Here is a 14,612-nt window from a genome sequence, read left to right on the forward strand (position 1 = left end):
TTGTCATGACTGCAACTGCCTCTCAGATTTTCCTTCAATACCTCTAAGGTTTACTATTTGGCCTAATTCAGAGACAATTTGGAAGTGAGAAAAAAGAGGATGAAGGATATGAAATGGAGAGAAGGAAGCTGGCCTTCTGTCTTGGTATAAAAAAACAGGGAAAATTATGTGGTGCTTTGGAAAGTTTAGTATGTCCTTGTTAGGTGTTGAGGGGTAACTCTGAAGAGATAGCCTTTATCTTCGCCTTCCACATAAGGGAATTAGGAGCCGGGAGCCTCTCAGAAGCATCTGGACTTCCTTTTCTTTTGCTTTCTGGAAGTCAGAGAGTTTATATCATTCATTCCTTTATTCCAAAGTCAAGTGTTGTGAATGGCACATTTGTATCCCTGACAGGTCATGGACTTTATACTTTTTCTCAAAAAGAGAAAGTTACTTAGGAAGATGGGAAGAACAAGCATTATGTCCGCAGCTCAGAGTAAACTCTTCAATGTTTTGGATACCTATAGTGCAGTTTTTGTCTGATACTTCTATCTGGGAGAGAGAAGTGCTCTAGTTCAGATATCATCATCTTAGTCTTACCACTTGTATTACTCTGACTATCATTGTAGATTTCCAAGTCAACAGGTATAATTAGTTGGCAGTTTACTTTTATTTTATGTCTTTCATTTTTTAGCAAATTTTATTGCTTTTTTTAACTGGATGTTTCTATATTTTCATTTAAAATGTTATTTCCTTTCCCAGTTTCCTGCCTAAAAGATCATTTACTCGTTACCCTGCCCTTCTGCTATAACCCTCCTTATTACCCCTTGACATTACCTTGAACTTGGAGTCAAACCTAGGGAGGACCAAGGACTTCTCCTTCCATTGGTGCCCACAAAGTCTATTCTCTTCCACATATGCAGTTGGAGCCATAGCTCTGTCCATGTACATTCTTTGAATATTGTTCTAGTATCAGAAAGCTCTGGTTCATTGGCATTGTTGTTCTTGTAGTGTTAAAGCCCTTCAGCTCTTGTAATCTTTTTTTAAAATCTAAAAACAAGAAGTCCATTTCCAGTTTACTGGTATGCCACTAGCATTCACTTCTGTATTTGTATAATCTAGCTGTGTCTCTCAGGAAATATCTATATCTGACAGAATGCATTTCTTACCTCCATCAATCTTGTGTAGTTTCGGTGGCTGATGTATATATATGTACTTTTGTTGGCTCCTACAGCTATAATTTTAGCTGGAATTTTAACATGAATTCTGCGCATCTAGGTCAAGACTGTAGAATCAACAAATGGCAACACCAATTAGACTCCATCCTGTTCTTTTGAAACTACTTATATTGAGGCTTCACTGGTCCTCAAGTCATTCCTCTCGCTTTCCATCCTCCTATATCTTATGTTTGACTTTAATAATGAATCATGGTAAAATATCCAAAACCCTCAAGTATGGCAATGAAACACAGGAAGGTAGATATTGCGGAACTGATATCAAGTGGGACTAGAGAAACGAATTAAATAGTCCATGTGGTACTTTCCTTTATTGATGTCTGGTAATTTTTGGATAAAATAAGGATTTGGGAGTGTGTCATTGAAGTATGTATACAGTATTTACACTGTTATGCTCATTCTATAATTGGGCCACCTCTGTTGCCAAAAATCATTGCAGAAATGGAATTGGAAAAAAGAATTTTTGAGTACACATTCAGGAATATTATAAAGTCCCCTATCGTGGAATGTACAATAAGAAAATATAATATAATATTCATTCCATTACAGGACTATAGGGAAAATCCTAGTGTTTGGGAAACAGATAAATCTGAGAAAATTGAACTAGACCTGGGAATAAAATTATTATCCACATTCATTTCCTCCACTCTAGGTTCCTAAATCTTTTCTACCCATGCCAAGTCCCTAGCTATCTTTCACCATTCAGAGCATGTAATCATTAAGGAAGCCAAGAGAATTCCCTAGCTTTAGAGATCAAGTATGTAAAGTTTTCCACTGTGTCACAGGAGACACTCCTGTGAAGTGCACCCTTGAATCTACTCAATGTTAGTAAAGCAGTTCAGCAGGTAGTCCATGGCAATTCTCAGTGATATCATCATTAGGCCCTCCCTGAAAAATCTCTTACATCCTGGAGAGCCCTAGCTTCTTCTGTGATGTCACAAGTATTGTCGTGTCTTCAACTGCACCTCAGAAATTCCTTCAGTACCTCTAGGATTTAGCAATTAGCCTTCTGTTCAGAGTAAACAGCCATTTGGGAGGGAGAACAAAGAGGATGAAGATATCAGAGATGGGGAGAAGGAAGCTGGCCTTCTGTCTTGGTATAAAAGTAAAGAAGAAATATGTGGATCTTGGGAAAACCCCCTGGGAAGATGGTTTAATTCTTTTGTTCTATGGGTTCACCAAGCTCATGGAGAAGATGCTGAACATCCTAAAGACCTTTTGCCAGATGGCAAAGTTTCTAGATACCCCTTATTAGATTTTGATGGTCCTGGGGATTGTATGGCTGATGGTAAATGTTTACCAGAATGAGTGCTAGAGCCAGGTTGATGTTAAGATGCTTTAGAAGACATGGAAATTTTTTTATATACTTGGGCTAATGGCACAAGGTCTACATGATTTTTTTCGATGTGGACTGCCCTTCAGACCTTTGTAAATATAAAAAAAAGGTTTTGTATCTTTGAAGTCTAATTTGCACAGTGACAAATCACTTTGAGCATGGAGAACAATTTCTGGAGCACTAGAGAGGGGTGAAGAAATTCCCTGAAACCTAGGGCAGATGGTGAACATGCCTTTTCAATTGAAGGAAGAGTTACTTGAGCATCTTGGGACAATATGGAATGTCTGTCATGCCCTTGTAAGGATTGGCAACTTTCCACAATTCCTTAGTCTTTTTTGAAAATTCCATGTCCCTTTGGGCAGATGGAGAAGGTGTGAGACGCACCTGAGTAGTAGTTGTAGCTTTTGGTGTCTCTTCGGCAGCAGAAGATGGCACAAGATCCCTTTTGGCAGAAGGGGGAAGGTTGAAACTGTCTCCCTTAGAGGAGAAATTTCTAAAGACTCCATCAAAAGGATAAAATCTTAACCCTTTGTTTCTAGAAACTCGATGCCTGTGGTCCAATTTGGTATACGGAGAATGTCAAGTATTTCTCCACAGAGTGGACATGTGAAATAAATCTAATTGGGTAGATGGGGATAGTTGTAAAGCATGCTGTTCAGATGCAGTAGATCCTACGACATCCTTCTCACATGAGGAAGGTCTTAATGTATCGTGTATATATGTGGAAATCCTGACTGTGATGTCAGAATGGGGGGAATATATTAGAGCTACCTCTGAGATGTGACCTCTCCTACAGAAACAGGGGCATATGTGAGAGGTCTGAGACTCTCATAAGCAGATAAGGAGGTTCTAGACATCGTTGTGTAACTGTGTAAGTTCCAAGAAAAATTCCCTCTGCAGGAAAAATGGAAAGAGACTTTCATATTGAAGTATTGAAGTGTCAGGTTCCCTACCCTGCTTGATAGGCAAAACAGGTTCCAAGGCCCCTTCAGGAGATAAGGTAAAATTGAAAGGCTTTTAGGTATTTGGCAGGTGTTCTGGGTCAGTTTGTGGGTATAAAGAAGGACTGGAAACCCTTTGTGCATATTTGGAAGAGTGTGTAGCATCTTCTGTAGTTGGGGAAGATGGCTGATCTTGAGGAGATTAAGAAGTTCCTATAGTCATCTGTGAAGTGTGCGGAGGTCATATCCATTCTTTCCACAAATGGAATCCAAGGAATCCCTTTCCTCAGATTTCAAGGATGCTACAGACACTGGTGTTTGCATATCATGTTCCCCTACTGCTCGTTCATATATGGTTGGATCCATAACCTTCTCTACATATGCAATGTGTCCTAGAAAATCTTTTGCACACGTGTTGCGTCCACAAGCCATTTCTAAATATGTGGCTGTGGGTAGAACTCCTTTTGTAGATGTTTCTTGTCCTGCAGTCTCTTTTTGAGATAGAGTACTACTCAGAGAATCATGCTCAGTTTTGGGAAATTCTAGCATCTCTGATGTACATGTGGAAAATTTTGGAGCCCCTCTTTTCAGGACAGAATGACATAGAGTCCCCTGAGGAGGAAGGGTATGTTTTATCTTCTCTGTACATTGTATCAATATGGAGTCTGCATGACTCATTGACAATGTGTTATGATAAACTTGTCTTTTTTGGGCCTGATGACAAGTCAGGAGGGTCCTTTTTGGTGGTAGAGGATATTTGAATATTTCTCTGTTTTATAGGGACATTGGAAGTACTGGGGGTGATGGTGAGGGTGCTAGATCATATTTTTTATGTGAAGAAGGCACAAGAGTTCCTTAGGTGGACTCACAATTTTCTAACATATCTTGTGTGGGTGTGGAACTCTCAAGAGCCCCTTCAAAAACTGGCAGTCATTCTTGATCTAATGGTGTACATGCAGAAAGTTTTGTCACTCCTCTTCTGTTATGTGTGTTATGAGGTTGGCTTGAGAATTTGTGACTGTATTTTGCCCCCCTTGGATCATAAGTGATGATTTAAGTCCTTTTTTAATAGTAGAGTTCTTTGAAGTTCCTCTTGGATTAATAGTGATTTCAGAAATCCCCGTTGTCAGCAGAATCAATTTTCAACTCATTTTACCCGAAGCAGATTGCATAAGGCACTTTGGTGGAGATGGGGGACATCTTTGAGTGTCTTTGTGAGTGGACAAAGCTCTCTGCCAAGTTTTGGCAGTTGGCGAAGGTATTAAAGTCTCATGCAGAGAGTGGGCAGGACTTAATCCATCTGTGGAATATGGAAATCATTGAGATTACCTTTAAGAGAAGAAGATGTGGAGACCATTTTGTTTGATGGGGCTTGTTGTACCTCCCCTCGACCAGAGGGGTCTTCTCCAACACATTTGGAGGAGAATTGGAAAGACTGGAGACCTGCAGGATAGGGAATGAACATTTGAAACTCCTTTGGAAACTCTGTGAGACAGAAGAGTGGACAATACTGAGACCTCAGGGAAGGAGAGACTGCTACCTCCGCCCACTTGTTCCCACAGTCCTAGCCCAAGAGGAAAGTGCATAGTGCATCTGGACACATGTATATAGAAGCAGTCAAGCTGCAGGAGCCCTGCAGTCCAAACTGCAACTGGATCTGAACTGGTCCTAACAGCATCCTACTCCCAAATCTCGTGTGGTGTGGTCAGACTGAGACCATCAGAGGGACAGAAACCCCTGAGAATTCTGCTCACATTCCTGACTTAAAAAAAAAAAAAACACCCAGCTCCATCTGGGCCTCCTGTGCATAGGGACATAGGAGCAGTAGGGGCTGGACGTTTCTTCGTGCCTCTCATAAAGAACTGAAAGTCAGCCTGATTGATTCAGATTGGCTGTAAGCAAATAATTTTCTGTGCCTTGGAAAGGGTTTAAAATATTTTCATTAACTTTTGATATGAAATTAGTTAGGACTTTGAGAAAAGGGGGCAGAGAGGCCCTAGAACGTATGTATTTATTTTTTTTTTTTTTTTTGCTTTCTAGAGTCTAACTTCTTAAGTTGTTTGTACATTTTGAATATTACCCACTATCAGATAAAGGATTGGTAAAAATATTTTCCCAATCTGTTGGTTACAGCTTTGCCCAAATGATGGTGTCTTTTACCTTACAGAAGCTTTCGTGTTTTATTAGGTCCTATTTGTCAATTTGTGATCTTAGAGCCTACATCATTGGTGTTTTGTTCAGGAAACTTTCCCTGTGCCCATGTGTTCAAGACTCATCCCAACCTTTTCTTCTATTAGTTTGAGTGATTCTGGTTTGATGTGTAGGTCCTTGATTCACTTGTACTGAAGCTTTGTACATGGTCATGAAATTGGGATAATTTGCATTCTTGTACAAGCTGACTTTTAGTTGAACCAGCACTAATTGGAAAATGCTATGTATCTTCCTTTGGAAGGTTCTATCTCCTTTGCCAAATATCAAATTATAGGTGTGTGGGTTCATTTCTGGGTCTTCAATTCTATTCCACTAGTCCATCCATCTGTCTCTTTACAAATACCAAGCAGTTTTTATCACTATTGCTCTGTAAAACTGCTTGAGTTAAGGAGTGATGATTCCTCCAGAAGTTCTTTTATTGTTGAGGATAGTTATAGCTGTCCTGGCATTTTCTTATTCCAAATGAATTTGCAAATTGCTATTTCTATCTTTATTAAAGAATTCAGTTGGATTTTTGATGGATATTGCATTGCATTGAATGTGTACATTGCTATTGGGAAAATAGTCATCTTCCCTATATTAATCTTGTCAATCTATGAGCAAGGAAGCTCTTTCTATCTTCTGAGATCTTTCTCAATTTCTTTCTTCAGATACTTGAACTTCTTGTCATACAGATAATTCACCTGCTTGGTTAATCTCACACCAAGATATTTTACATTATTTGGGACTATTGTGAAGTGTGTGGTTTCATTATTTTCTTTCTTAGCCTGTTTATCCATTGAGGAGAGGAAGGGTCCTGGTATGTTTGAGTTAATTTTATACCCTGACACATTATTGAAGTTGTTTATCAGGTTAAGAAGTTCTCTGGTAAACTTTTGGGGTCAATAAGTGTATACACCTCATCTGGCAAGGAAGACACAACATTGTCGGATTCTTCTCTACAGCCTTTATGGCAATACCACCTCTTTGGTGATACAGGGACCTCTAACAGCAAAAGCACTTGCCTTCTATACACAACAGGCTGTGGCTATGCTAATTGTCCTTCAGGGATTGGCGGAGAATGAATCACCCCACTATCACCCCTGCTACTTTTCCTTCAGGTATTGGCGGCGCATGAATTCCTCATTAGCTTATTACCATCCCGTCAAACTGATGCCAGGGGCAAAACCCGCACATGTGCAGTATCTTTGGTCACAAGAGGAGGGCGCCGGATCACCTAATTACCCTACACCAACCCTGGCAAGGAGACAAGCCTGTGCATATGCAATAAATCGTTTACTTCCAGACGGGACTGGATTTCGGCACCATTTATGCTTTACCTCAATGCTCCCTACACTGAAGTGTTGTTGAATTTTGTCAAATGCTTTCTCAGCATCTAATGAAATGACCATGTGTCCTTATCTTTGAGTTTGTTTATATGTCACATAGCATTGACGGTTTTCTGTATATGGAAACATCTCTGCATCCCTGATCATGATGGATGATTGTTTTTTAGATTCGGTTCACAAGAATTATATTGAGTATTTTTGTGTCAATATTCATAGAGGAAATTGGTCTGAAGTTCTTTTTCTTTGTTGGATCTTTGTGTGGTTTAGGCAGTTAACATGATCTACCTGTGTCTCTCAGGAAATATCTATATCTGGTTGCTTGCAGAATTTACTTTTTAGATACATCAATCTTATCTAGTTTTGGTGGCAGAGGTATATATATATATATATATATATATATATATATATATATATATGTACATACTTTTGATGGCTCCTACAGCTATGTGGTTAGATGGAAGTGTAACATGGATTCTGCGCAACTAGTTCAAGAATGTAGAGTTGAGAATTGACACAAATAGAATCCCTCTTGTCTTATGTTTCTACTGAAATTGAGGTTATACTGGTCCTCAAGCCATTCTTATTTCTACCCATCTACTCTTATCTTATGTTTGGCCTTCAGAGACAATGATGGTAAAACATCCGACCCTCCAGTCTAGCAATGGGGACACAGGAAGATAGATAGTGTAGTACTGATTCCAAATAGTGCTAAAAACGTGATTTCTATAGTCATTTTGTCCTTTGCTTTGATGAAAATGGAATTAGAAACAATTTTTGAGTACACATACAGGAATATTAAAGTCTCTTTTCAAGGAATGTACAATGAGAAAGTGAAATACAATATTCATTCAATTAAGGTCTGTAGGCAAAATACTGGACTTTGGGAAATAGAGAAAACCTGGGATACTGAACTGTAAGTCGCAGGAATGTACCTGGGAATAAAATATTATCTCGAAGAGTTTCCTCCACTCTATGTTCCTAAATCTTTTCTTGCCATGCTAAGCACCTGACTAACTTTGTTCATTCAGAGCATGTACCCACTAATGAAGCAAAGGGAAGTCTCTACCTTTAGAGAGATTAGTATGTAAAGGTTTCCACTGTGTCACAGGAGAAACTTCTGGAAATGGCACCCTCAAATATGGTCATTGCAAGGGAAGCTGTTTAGTAGGTAGGCTATGGCAATTCTCAGTGACATCATCATTAGTCCTCCCTGAAAAATCTCTTGTATCCTGGAGAGCCCAAGCTTCTTCTGTGATGTCACAAGTGTTGTCATGACTGCAACTGCCTCTCAGATTCTCCTTCAGTACCTCTAGGGTTTACAAATTGGCAACTAATCGGGGGTAAACAGCCATTTGGGAGGGAGAACACAAAGGATGAAGTGACCAGACATGGGGAGTAGGAAGCTAGCCTTCTGTCTTGGTATAAAAAAAGGAAGGAATACGTGGTCAATGGGTAAGCTCTTTAAGTATTGTGTAGGGGTTGAGTAGGTTCACTGAAGAGATAACATTTATCTGAGCTTCACACTTATGGGAATCAGGAGCTGGGAGCCTCTCAGAAGCATCTGGACTTTCCTGCTTGTTATTTTTCTTGGGAGTCAGACAGTTTATGTATTTCATTTCTTTATCCCAAATGTCAGGTTTTGGTAGGGCACTCTAGTTTTTCCAAGGAGCTCATAGCTTTTATCCTTTTGCTAAGAAGGAAAGGTCCTAAAGAAGAAAGTAAAGCAAGTATTGTGTCCTCAGCACAGAGTAAACTCCTGCATGCATTGGATTCTAATAATGCAGTTCGTGTCTGACACGGAGATGTGGGAAGGAGAAGTGCTTTTAGATGAAACTTAATCATATCAGTCTTTCCACTTGTATTACTCTGAATACCATTCCATGACAGTGACCCCTTAAAATACTGAATCAATTGGTGTGATTAGCTGGCAGATTTATTTTCTTTTATTTCTATCATTTTTTTTTAGTTTTTAAACAAATTTTATTGCTTTTTTAATTGGATATTTCTAAATTTACATTTAAAATATTATTTCTTTTCCCAGTTTTCAGACTATATGATTCCTTACCGGTCCCCTTACCCTTTTCCTATAACCACCCTTACTGCCCCTGGACATTTACTTTACCGGGAGCCAAACCTAGGCAGGACCAAAGGTTCTCTTTCCATTGTTGTCCAACAAGGCCATCCTCTACAACATATGTAGTTGGAGACATAAGTATGTTCATGTACATTTTTTGAACATTGGTCTACTACCAGAAAGCTCTGCTTCATTAGCATTCTTGTTCTTAAGGGGTGGAAAGCACATTCACCTCTTCTAATCCTTTCTCAAAATCTACCAACAAGAAGTCCATTTTCAGTTCACTTTTTGTCCACTAGGGTTCATGTTGTGGTTTGCCCTGAAGTTATCTGTGTTTGATACTAATTCCAATGCCCCAAGGTCAGCTGCATAGTCCTGTACTCAGGACTCAGGTTACTTCACCAGAACCACCTGCCTATTGAATTTGTGAAGTATATGTGAGTGGCAGGAACAGGATAGAAGGAAGGTTGTCATGGGAGGAGAAGGAAGAATGGGCGGGAGAGAAGTTTGAAAGAAGAGGAGAAGACTAGAGGAAAAAGGAGAGAAAAGAAGATGACAGAGTGAGAAGCCATGGTAAGTGAATTTAAGATTTTGCTCTGTGTATTTACATGTTATTATTAATGTTCCTAAGGGATGGATGGTACCCAGATTTGTATGTTTAGGTGGGCAATTATATCTATTCTACTAGATCAAAGATTATTGTGTTGTGTGTTTTTTTATGTGAGGGTTTGTGTATAGGAAAGTGTGTGGTGGCAAAAAACCCTGTGCAGCCGAGGAGTGGGAATGTGTTTCCTCCAAGATATCTAGCAGAGAATTTCAGACATATTGGTGCCAGAGTTAGCAGGGTAACAGGAAATTTTACTTTTTTATTTTCATATTTTTACAAAACACATTCTTTTCTGTATATAATATGCTCTAGCTGTGTCTCTCAAGAAATATTGGGGTTGGGGATTTAGCTCAGTGGTAGAGAGCTTGCCTAGGAAGCGCAAGGCCCTGGGTTCGGTCCCCAGCTCCAAAAAAAAAAAAAAAAAAAGAAAAAAGAAATATCTATATCTGTTGCCTGGCAGAATGCACTTCTTAGCGTCATCAATCTTATCTAATCTTATCTTATATATATATCCTTTGCGTGGCTCCTGCCGCTACGTGGATAAGTAGAATTTTCACATGGATTGTGCTTAACTAAGTCAAGAATGTAGAATCCACAAAGGACAATGTCAAATAGACTCCCTCCTTTTCTTATGAACATATTGAAGTTGAGGTTTCCCTGGACCTCAAGCCATTCCTCTCCCTGTCCTTCTTGTATCTTATTATTCCAGAAGAATGAATAATTGTAGAACAACCGCAAACCTCAAGTCTGGCCACGGGAACACAGTAAGGTAGATAATGCAGAACTGATATCAAATGGGACTAGAGAATCGAATTCTATAATCCATGTTGTCCTTTGCTTGACTGATCCCTGATAATTTTGGGATAAATTAAGGATTTGGGAGTTTATCATTTCAAGTAGGTACACAATATTTACACTCTTATACTCATTCTATAGCTAGGCCACATTTGTTGCCAAAATCATTCCAGAAAATGGAATTGGAAAAAAAAAGTTTTGAGTACACATTCAGCAATATTTATAAAGTCCCATATCGAGGAATGTACAATACGAAAGTGAAATAAAATATACATTCAATTGAAGGTCTGTAGGGAAAATACTGGCCTTTGGGAAACGGAGAAAACCTACAAAATTGAACTGTATTTCACAAAATGTACCTGGTTATAAAATTAATATCCAGAAGAATCTCCTCCACTCCATGTTACAAGATCTTTTCTACCAATTCCAGGACCTTGACTAAATTTTCCCGTTCAGAGCATGTATCCACTAATAAAGCAAAGGGAAATCTCTAGCTTTAGAGAGATGGAGTAAATGTTTCCACTGAATCATAGGAGACAAACCAGGAAAGGGCACCCTCAACTCTGGTAAATGTAAAGAAAACTATTTAGCAGGGAGACAATGGCAGTTTTCAGTGACATCATCATTAGGCCCTGCCTGAAAAATCTCTTGTAACCTGGAGAGCTTTGTCTTCTTCTGTGATGTCACAAGTGTTGTCATGACTGCATCTGCTTCTCAGGTATTTCTTCAGTACCTCTAGAGTTTAGTAAATGGCATCCATTTCAGAGTAAACAGCCATTTGGGAGTGAGAACAAAGAAGATGAAGAGATCAGATATGGAGATAAGGAAGCTTCCCTTCTGTTTTGCTCTAAAAAAAGGAAGAAATATGTGTGCTTCTGAAAGCTCAGTGACTCCTTGGTACGGGTTGAGTGATATTTCTGAACAGATAGCACTGATCTGAGTCTTCCACAAATGGGAATCAGGATTTGGGGTCCTCTCAGAAGCATCTGGACTTCCCTGTTCTTATGGGTCCTGGAAATCAGAGAGTTTATATCATTCATATATATCAAAAGCCAAGTGATGGGAAGGGCACAGTTGTTTTCCTGAGAGCATATGGCCTTAATTCTTTTTGACAAGAAGAGAAAGGACCTAAGGAAGAAAGGAAGGACAAGTATTGTGTCCCTAGCTCAGAGTAAACTCCTCCATGCTTTAGATATCTATTGTGCAGTTTGTGTCTGATACAGATATCTGGGAGAGAGAAGTGTTTCTAGTTGAGTCTTCACCATCCTAGTCTTTCCACTATTATATCTGTAACTACCATACCCTGACAGTGATCCATTAGATTTCTGAGTCAACATCTGTGTTTGTGTTTAGCTGTCAGTTTTCTTTTCATTTATTTCTTATATTTTTTTTATTTTTACAAATTTTATTTGTTTTTTTAAACAAATAAATATGTACATTTACATTTAAAATATTATTTCTTTCAAGAGTTTACTACCATAAGATACCTAACTGGTCCCTCTCCTGTTCTTCTATAAACTACCTTACTGTCCTTTCACATTTATTTTAACTGTGAGTCAAACCAAGGGAAGGACCAAGGCCTTCTACTTCCATTGGTGCCCAAAAAGCCATCCTCTGCTACATATGCAGTTGGATTCATAGGTCTGTCCAAGTACAGATTTTGAATATTGGTTTAGTACCAGAAAGCTCTGGTTCATTAGCATTTTTTTTCTTTCGGTGTTGAAAGCTCCTTCAGCTCTTGTTATTCGTTCTCAGAATCTACCAACAAGAGGTCCATTTCAGTTCACCTGTTTGCCACTAGCATTCTATTCTTTATTTGAAATGCTCTAGCTGTTTCTCTCAGGACATATGTATATCAGTTTCCTGGCCAATAGCAATAGCACTACTTAGCTTCATCACTCTTATCTAGTTTTGGTGTCTGAAAAGAAAAAAAAAATATATATATATATATATATATATATATATATATGTATATATATATGTATATATATATATATATATATATATATATATGGTGGTTAGGTGGAATGTCAACATGGATTCTGTGCAACTATGTAAAGAATGTAGAAATTGTAGAAATTACTAATGTCAATGTCTAATAGACTCACTCCTATACTTATGAAGGTATTGAAGTTGAGGTTTCACTGTCCCTCAGGCCTTCCTTTTCCTGCCCATACCCCTGTTTCTTTTATTTGGCCTTTAAAAGAATCATGGTAACACATCTAAAACTTTCAAGGCTGGCCATGGGACCACAGGAACGTACATAATGTAGTACAGTTATCAAATTTGATTAGAGAACCGAAATGTATAGTCCATGTGGTCCTTTGCTTTATTGATGTATGGATATCTTTGGATAAAATAAGGATTTGGGAGTTTATCATTTGAAGTAAGTACACAGTATTCACACTATTATACTCACTCTATAGCCGGGCCACATTTGTTTCCAATATCATAGCAGAAAATGGAATTGGAAAACAGTAATTTAGAGTACACATTCAGAAATATTTATAAAGTCCCCTATCAAGGAATGTACAATAAGAAAGTGAAATACAATATTCATTCACCTAAAGGTCTATAGCGAAAATACTGGCCATTATAAAACAGAGAAAACCTAGAAAATGGAACTGTATGTCACAGGAATGGACATGGGAATAAAAATATTATCCAGAAGAATCTCCTACATTCCCAAGTTCCTACATCATTACTACCCATGTCAGGACCCTGACTAACTTTCTCCATTCAGAGCATGTAACCACTGTCGAAGCAAAGAGAAGACCCTAGCTTTAGAGAATTGGAGTACATAAAGGTTTCCCCTATGTCACGGGAGACATACCTGGAAAGGCACTCTTGAAACTGGTCAATGTAAAGAAAGCTGTTTACAGGTAGGCCATGGCAGTTCTCAGAGACATTCATCATTAGGCCCTCCATGAAAAATCTCTTGTATCCTGGAGAGCCCTAGCTTCTCCTGTGATGTCACAAGTGTCTGCAAATGCCTCTTGGATATTCCTTCAGTGCCTATAAGGTTTACTAATTCTCCTGTATTTCAGAGGAAATATCAATTTGGGAGTGAGAACAAAGAATATGAAAAGCTCAGAGATGGGGAGAACAAAGATGGTCTTCTTTCTTGGTATAAAACAAAGGAAGAAATATGTTGACCCCAGGAAATCTCACTGACTCTTTGCTAGGAGTTGAGTAGGTACGTTGAAGAAATACAATTGATCTGACCCTTCCACACATGGGTTCAGGGGCTCGGAACCTGTCAAAACTAACTGGACTTCTCTCCTTCTAATGGTTCCTTTAAGTCAGAGAGTTTATATCATTAATATATTTATCAAAAAAGCCAGGTGTAGGGGAGGGCACTGTCCTTTTCCTTACAGCTCATGCCTTTTATTTTTTTGCCCAAAAGAAAAGGGTCCTAAGGAAGAAGTGAAAGACAATTAATGTGTCCTCAGCTCAGAGGAATCTCCTTGATTATTTGAATACCTATAGAGCAGTTTGTGTTTGATACTGGGATTTGGGAGTGAGATGTGTTTATAGTTCATCATATCAGTCTTTTCGCTAGGATTACTCTGACAGCCATTGCCTGATTGTGACCCTTTAGATTTCTCATTCAATATGTATGATTCGATGGCAGTTTTCTTATTTTTAACTTAGTTAATATTTATTATTTTTAGCAAGATTTTTTTTGCTTTTTTAATTTGATTTTCCATATTTACATTTCAAATATTTTCCTTTCCCAGATTGCTTTCCATGAGATCCCTAACCGGTCCCCATGCCCTTCTTGTATAATCCCTCTTATTGCTCTTTGACATTCCATTGAATTGTTAATAATACCTAGTTTAGACCAAGGGCATCTCATTCCATTGGTGACCAACAAGACCATTCTCTGCTACATATGAAGTGGGAGCCATAGGTCTATCCATGTACAATCTTTGAATATTTGTATACTACCAGAAAACTCTGGTTTGATGGCATGTTTTTCATTATAGGATTAAAAGCTCCTTCAGCTCTTGTAACCCTTCTCAAAATCTACCAACAAGAGATCGGTTTTCAGTTCACTGGTTGGCCACTACCATTCACTTCTGTATTTGACATGCTCTAACTGT

The 14,612-nt window shown here is 38.6% G+C and overlaps 1 long non-coding RNA gene across 2 annotated transcripts; it reads right to left on the bottom strand.

Moving 5' to 3' along the window:
- Positions 1-630: 630 nt before the first annotated feature.
- Positions 631-13,519, bottom strand: LOC134484692 (uncharacterized). Of its 2 annotated transcripts, XR_010062345.1 has the most exons (4): positions 13,340-13,519; positions 4,821-4,934; positions 1,149-1,264; positions 632-1,029 (listed from the first exon to the last, which is right to left on the bottom strand). It is a non-coding gene; the product is annotated as an uncharacterized LOC134484692 (long non-coding RNA). The 2 variants fall into 2 exon arrangements; XR_010062346.1 differs by lacking the exon at positions 1,149-1,264 and having other exon boundaries at positions 631-1,029; positions 13,340-13,506.
- Between the last annotated feature and the right edge of the window lie 1,093 nt (positions 13,520-14,612).

The sequence above is a fragment of the Rattus norvegicus genome (genome assembly GCF_036323735.1).
Source record: "Rattus norvegicus strain BN/NHsdMcwi chromosome Y unlocalized genomic scaffold, GRCr8 chrY_unlocalized_3, whole genome shotgun sequence".
In the NCBI taxonomy this organism is placed as follows: Eukaryota; Metazoa; Chordata; class Mammalia; order Rodentia; family Muridae; genus Rattus; species Rattus norvegicus.